Source organism: Pongo pygmaeus, chromosome 13 (assembly GCF_028885625.2).
Source record: "Pongo pygmaeus isolate AG05252 chromosome 13, NHGRI_mPonPyg2-v2.0_pri, whole genome shotgun sequence".
Classification (NCBI taxonomy): Eukaryota; Metazoa; Chordata; class Mammalia; order Primates; family Hominidae; genus Pongo; species Pongo pygmaeus.
In genome coordinates, this window is record NC_072386.2 from 119,973,234 (window position 1) to 119,981,060 (window position 7,827).

The window sequence follows — 7,827 nt, forward strand, 5'->3', positions numbered from 1 at the left end:
CTAGCCAGTTTTCCCAACATCATTTATTAAATAGGGAATCTTTTACCCATTGTTTGTGTGTGTCAGGTTTGTCAAAGATCAGATGGTGGTAGATGTGTGGTGTTATTTCTGAGGCCTCTGTTCTGTTTCATTGGTCTATATATCTGTTTTGGTACCAGTACCATGCTGTTTGGTTACTGTAGCCTTGTAGTATAATTTGAAGTCAGGTAGCGTGATGCCTCCAGCTTTGTTCTTCTTTCCCAGGATTGTCTTGGCTATGTGGGCTCTTTTTTGGTTCCATATGAAGTTTAAAGTAGTTTTTCCAATTCTGTGAAAAAAGTCAGTGGTTGCTTGATGGGAATAGCATTGAATCTATAAATTACTTTGGGCAGTATGGCCATTTTCACGATATTGATTCTTCCTATCCATGAGCATGGAATGTTTTTGCATTTGTTTGTGTCCTCTCTTATTTCCTTGAGTGGTGCTTTGTAGTTCTCCTTGAAGAGGTCCTACACATCCCTTGTAAGTTGTATTCCTAGGTATTTTATTCTCTTAGTAGCAATTGTGAATGGGAGTTCACTCATGATTTGGCTTTCTGTTTGTCTGTTATCGGTGTATAGGAATGTTTGTGATTTTTGCACATTGATTTTGTATCCTGAGACTTTGCTGAAGTTGCTTATCAGCTTAAGGAGATTTTGGGCTGAGACAATGGGGTTTTCTAAATTTTCAATCATGTCATCTGCAAACAGAGACAATTTGACTTCCTCTCTTCCTATTTGAGTACCCTTTATTTCTTTCTCTTGCCTGATTGCCCTGGCCAGAACTTCCAATACTATGTTGAATAGGAGTGGTGAGAGAAGGCATCCTTGTCTTGTGCCGGTTTTCAAAGGGAATGCTTCCAGTTTTTGCCCATTCAGTATGATACTGGCTGTGGGTTTGTCATAAATAGCTCTTATTATTTTGAGACACGTTCCATCGATACCTAGTTTATTGAGAGTTTTTAGCATGAAAGGCTGTTGAATTTTGTTGAAGGCATTTTCTGCATCTGTTGAGATAATCATGTGGTTTTTGTCGTTGCTTCTGTTTATGTGATGGATTACGTTTATTGATTTGCGTATGTTGAACCAGCCTTGCATCCCAGGGAGATTTCAATTCTTTTAAATGTGTTGAGATTTGTTTTAGTGCAGAACATGGCCTATTTTAGTAAATGTTCTGTGAGCACTTGAAGAGAATGTATATTCTGTTGTTGGATAGAGTGTTCTGTAAATGCTGACTAGATTAGTTTGGTTGGTGGTGTTAAATTCATCTATATTTCTGCTGATTATCTGTCTAGTTGTTCTATCAGTTGTGGAGAGAGGGGTGTTGTCTTCAACTATAATTATAGATTTGTCTATTTCTCCTTTCATCCATCAGCTTTTTCCATTCCATCAGTTTTTTCTTCATGTAATTTGAAGTTCTGTTGTTTGATACATATACATTGGAAGTACTATGTCTTCTTAATGTGTTGACCCTTCTATCAGTGTGTGATATCCTTCTTTGGTAATTTCTTTGCTCTGAAGCCAACTTTATCTAATATTAATATAGCCACTTCTGTTTTCTTATGGTTAATTTTTGCATAGCATATCTTATTTCATCCTTTTACTTAAAATCAACCTATGGTGTTATATTTGAGGTGAATTTTTCACAGTTATATTTGGGCCACTAAAAAAATCCACTCTGCCAATATCTATATTTTAATTGGTGTATTTAGGCCATTTGCATTTAATGTAACTATTGATGTGTTAGGGCTTAAGTCTGCCATTTTATTTTTTGTTTTATGTTTGTTCCCTCTGTTTTTAATTTCTCTTTTTTCCCCTGCCTTCCTGTGGATTACGTAAACATTTCTTAGATTTCAATTTTTATTTAGCTCTAGTGTATCTCTTTGTATAATATTCTTAGTGTTTGCTTTAGGCATTGCACTATACACGCGTAAGTTTTTATTTATTTATTTTAGAGTCTTGCTCTGTTGCCGAGGCTGAGGTACAGTGGTGTGATCCTAGCTTACTGTAGCTTCAAACTCCTTGGCTTATATAATCCTCTCACCTCAGTCTCCCAAGTAGCTGGGACTACAGCTGCACACCACCACACCCAGCTAATTTTTTACATTTTTTTTTTTTAGGGACACAGTCTTGCTATGTTATCCAAGCTGGTCTTGTACTTCTGGCCTAAAGCAATCCTCCCACCTTGGCCTCCCAAAGTGCTAGGATTACAGGCATGAACCACTATGCCTGGCTTATACACACAGAATTTATTATAGTGTACTAGTATTGATGTTTTACCAGTTTGAGTGAGTACAGAAATCTTATCTTCATTTCAGTCTCTTTACCCTCCCTTGTATGTGATATAATTGCCTTAAATATTTTCTCTACTTATTGAGAACCATATCAGACACTATTATAATTTTTGCTTCAATCATCAAACATAATTTATAAAACTCAAAAGGAGGAGGAAAGTCTATTGATTTTACACACATTTTTACTCTTTTTATTGTTCTTCCTTCCTAATGTTCCAAGATTTCTCCTTTTATTATTTACTTTTGGTTTCAATAACTTCCTTCAGCCCATTTTTAAGCTTAGGCCTGCTGGTGACAAATTATCTCAGGTTTAGTTCGTCTGAGAATGCCTAGACTTTTCCTTCATTCCTGAAGAATATTTTCACTGGATACAAAATTCTGGGTTGACAGTTCTTTCATTTCAGGATTTGAAAACTGTTGCACCCACTTACTTCTGGGCACCATGGTTTCTTAATGAGAAACCTCCTGTCATTCAAATTGTTTTCCCCTTTTTGAAAGGTACAGTTTCTTCCACCCTGCTTTCAAGATTGTTTTCTTTAGTTTTGTGATGTATCTTTTTATAATTTTCTTTGGATTTATCTTATTTCTGGTTTTCTCAGCTTCTTGAAACTGCAGGGTTGTATCTTTTGCCAAATTTAGGAAGTTTTCATTCATTATTTCTTCTAATCCTTTTTTAGTCACATTCTCACTCTCCTTTCCTTCTGGAAATCTATTGGCACAAAAGTTATTTTCTCTCTGTCATTACTTCTTTCTTTCTTTCCTTCTTTCCTTCCTTCTTTCCTTCCTTCATTCCTTCCTTCCTTCCCTCCTTCCCTCCCTCCCTTCCTTTCTTCTTCCCCTCCCTCCCTCCCTCTCTCTCTCTCTCTCTTTCTTTCTTTCTTCCTTTCTTTCTGACAGAGTATCACTTCGTCACCCAGGCTGGAGTACAGTGGCACCATCTCGACTCACTGCAACCTCTGCCTCTTGGGTTCAAGTGATTCTTTTGCCTCAGCCTCCTGAGTGGCTGGGATTACAGGCACCCTTCACCACACCCGGCTAATTTTTTTTTTTTTTTTTGTATTTTTAGTAGAGATGGGGTTTCACCATGTTGGCCAGGCTGGTCTCAAACTCATGACCACCTGCCTTGGCCTCCTAACGTGCTGGGATTACAGGCATGAGCCACGGTGCCTGGACTATGATTAATGATTTTCAATTGTGTTCTGCACATTTTGGGTATGATGTTCTGAGACTGTCGATCTTATTGAAATCTTCTGTTTTAGCATATCTCCTTTGATACCACATTGGTGTGAGAAGAAAAGCACTACCTCATCACTGCCAGGCAGGGATGAAAGCCCAAGTTCCCTCTCAGTCTCTGCTGACACCGAGTGAGGAAAAGGTGCCTTGTTACTGCTGGTTGGGGTGGAAGTTTAGGCTCCCCACTCCACTGACACTGCCCTGCTTGGGATGGGGAGGGACCTCTCATTATGCTCCCCTTGTGGTCTCCACTGATACTGTGGAAGGTGGGAAGGACATTACTGCTGAGAAGTGGTAAAAGCCCTGGCTCTTCACTAGGTTTCCTCTGATTCCACTTCAATGAGGAGAGGAAGAGGTACTTCATTATCACCGGGTGGGAGTATGAGTCCAGGCTTTCTCTGTGGTCTCTGCTGACATCACAGGACTTATTGCCTGGTGGGGATGGAAGTCCTGGCAGGGAGAAGGTGGACTTGGTTACAGCCTCGGGAGGGTAGAGGTCTAGGCTCCCCGTTCTACCTTTGTCAACAGAGGTGGAGTGGGGCCACAGTTTTCTTTTGATGTTTGGCTAGTTTGGGGTGGTTATTGTCTAAAAGTTCTGTCTTGCAAGGCAGCCCCTTTCCTGGTATTTTGGCTAGAGAGAGGAGGCTTTTCTTGAGAGCTTTTTTTTTTGTGTGGGGGGGTCTGCACTTGTTGCTTTTTTGGGGCTGCTGGATTCTCTAGCCTCCCTATATCCAGGGATACATGAGGCAAAAAAGAAAACCCAGGAATCTTAAGGTCCTACCCAGTTTGCCTTCTTCTTTCTACCTTTCAGAATCATTTTATGTTTGTTTTTAGCTGGTTTTCAGTTGCATTTAGTGAGAGGACTAGGGAGAAGCACATCCACTCCATCTTGTCTGGAACCAGAGTTGAAAGCATTTTTTTCTTTCAGTGCTTTGATGTTCCACTTTCTGGTCACCTCCATAATTTCTGATGAAAAGTCAGTGATATTTCAAATCACTGTTTGTCTGGACTGAATATGTCACTTTTTTCTGGCTACTTTCCAGATAGTTTTAGTTCTCAGCAGTTTTGTCTAGGTGTGGCTTTCTTCTTACTTATCCTGCTTGGGGTTAGCTGAACTTCTTGATTCAGAAGTTCTTTCAGAAAATATAGGAGATTTCTGTCCATGACTTCTTAAAATATTTTTTTTCTAACCTCCTTTCTGTGTCTCTAAAAAAATTAAAATAGTAATTTAAAATCCTAAATTAGAGAGCTCCATATCCAGTGTTTTCACTGGTGACTTCTATTAAACATTTAAGAAAAAATAATACATCATAAACTCTTGCAGAAAAAGGAGAAAGGGGAAACCCTTCCCACTTGTTTTGTGAGGTCAGCATAACCCTACTGCCCAAACCTGACAAACACATCACAATAAAACTACAGAGCAATATCCCACAAGAACATAGATGCAAGCATTCCTAAGAAAATACTAATAATTTAATCTAGCAATATATTATAAGGATAATACATTAAGACCAACTGAGTTTTGTCTCAGCAATGTAATATTGGTTTAATGTAAAAAATTTAATCAATGTAATACACAGTATGCACAAAATAAAGGAGAGAAATCATATGATCATTCAAAACACAAAAATGTTTAAATAAAACTCAATGCTTATTCAATGTGTATACACACACACACACACACACACACACTCTTTCACCAACTAGAAATAGGAGAGACCTTTCTCAATCTAAAAAAGGACATGTGGGCTGCACGCGGTGGCTCATGCCTGTAATCCCAGCACTTTGGGAGGCTGAGGCAGGTGGATCACCTGAGGTCAGGAGTTCAAGACCAGCCTGGTTTAACACAGTGAAACCCTCTCTCTACTAAAAATACAGAAATTTGCTGGGTGTGGTGGTGGGTGCCTGTAATACCAGCTACTCGGGAGGCTGAGGCAGGAGAATCGCTTGGACCCTGGAAACAGAGGTTGCAGTGAGCTGAGATCACACCACTGCACTCTAGTCTGAGCAACAGAGTAAGACTCTATCTCAAACAAACAAACAAACAAATATACAAAAACAAAACATAAAAAGGGCATGTATGAAAACTCTACAGCTGATATTATACTTAATAGTGAACTAGTAAACACTTTCCCCCTAAGACCAGGAAAATGGCAGGGATCACAGTCTCTATATTATCGTGCTGAAAGTCCTAACTGGTACAATAAGACAAAAAGAAAAAAAAAAAAAAGAAAGAAGAAAAGGAAAAGAAAGAGAAATAAATAAAAAGCACGAAGACCATAAAGAAAGAAGTAAAACTGTTTCTCTTTACAGATGGGATCTGTCTATGTAGAAGGTTCTAAGGAATCTACAAAACAACTACAATAACTTAATAAATGAATTTAGCACTATTGTAAGATATAAGATATATATGTGTTTATATATAATTGATAATTATATATCTATACACTAGCAGCAAGCAAAAATGTTTTTTAAAATTTCATTTATAACATACTTAGTAATAAACTTAGCAAAAGAGAGAAATGAAAGAAGCCCTAAGATAAACAGAAAGAAATTGTGTGCTCGTTGGTCAGAAGACCCAAGTTAGTTAACAGTCAATTCTCCCTGGATTGACCTATCATAATCCCAGTAGCATTGTGAGAATGTGTAAATTGGCCTGGCTTAGTGGCTTATGCCTGTAATCCCAGCACTTTGGGAGGCCGAGGTGGGTGGACCACCTGAGGTTGGGAGTTTGAGATCAGCCTGACCAACATGGAGAAACCCCGTCTCTACTGAAAATACAAAATTAGCTGGGCATGGTGGCACATGCCTGTAATCCCAGCTACTTAGGAGGCTGAGGCTGGAGAATTGCTTAAACTCGGGAGGTGGAGGTTGCGGTGAGCCAAGATTACACCATTGCATTCCAGCCTGGGCAACGAGAGAGAAACTCTGTTTCAAAAAAAAAAAAAAAAAAAGGAGAATGCGTGAATTGTCAATCTGATTCTAACATTCATATAGAAATGCAAAGAACCTAAGTTAGCCCTCCAAATCTTGCCGTAAGTTGAAGAACTTACAGTACCTGATTTCAAGACTAAAGAACAAAGGCCAAAAAAAGACTAGATTCATGGTATTGACTAGAGAGTCCAGAAGTAGGCCCACGCTTATACAGCACATTGATTTTTGACAAAGGCATCAAAACAGTTCTATGGGGAAAGGCGGTATTTTGAACAAATGATACTGGAAAAACTGGATGTCAGTATTGAGAAAAATGAATGTTGAATCTTCAAATTATACAATAAATTTAATTCAAGGTGGATCGTAGGTCTAAATGTAAAAGCTAAAACTATAAAACTTCCACAAGAAAACATAGGGAAACACCTTCATGATCTGTGAGCCGTCCAGAATGTCTTAGATGGGACAGCAAAAGCAACAAACATTTAAAAAATTGATAAATTGGGCCAGGTGTAGTGGCTCATGCCTGTAATCCTAGTGCTTTGGGAGGTTGAGGTGGGCAGATCACGAGACCAGGAGCTTGAGACCAGCCTGGTCAACATGGTGAAACCCCATCTCTACTAAAAATACAAAAAAATTAGCCAGGCGTGGTGGTGGGCACCTGTAATCCCAGCTACTTGGGAGGCTGAGGCAGGAGAGTCGCTTGAACCTGGGAGGCGGAGGTTGCAGTGAGCCAAGATCGTGCCATTGCACTCCAGCCTGAGTGACAAAGTGAGACTTTGTCTAAAAAAAAAAAATTGATAAATTGACTTCATCAAAATAAAAAGTCTTTAATTGTTAAGAAAAGTAAAAGGGAAACCACACACTTTGGGCAAATATTGCAAACCATATATTTGATAAAAGGTGGCATCTAGGTTATATAGATAATCCTGTAACTCAATAATAAGCGGGTTTATCTGCTGAAAAGATTTGAACAGATGCGTCACAGAAGAATGTATATAAATGGCCAGTGAACACATTTGAAAGTGTTCAACGTCATTAGTTATCTGGGAAATGCACATTAAAATCCATGAGCTACTACTGCAGTCCCACTAGAACAATGGTCCCCAACCTTTTTGGCACCAGGGATCAGTTTTGTGGAAGACAACTTTTTCATGGCCAATTTTCCTATGGCTGGGGGTGTGGGATGGTTTCGGGATGAAACTGTTCCACCTTAGAACAGGCATTAGTTCAAGTCTCATAAGGAGTGTGCAACCTAGATCCCTCACATGTGCGGTTCACAATGGGGCTCACGCTTCTAAGAGAATCCAGTGCCGCCGCTGATCTGGCCGGAGATGGAACTCACGCAGCAA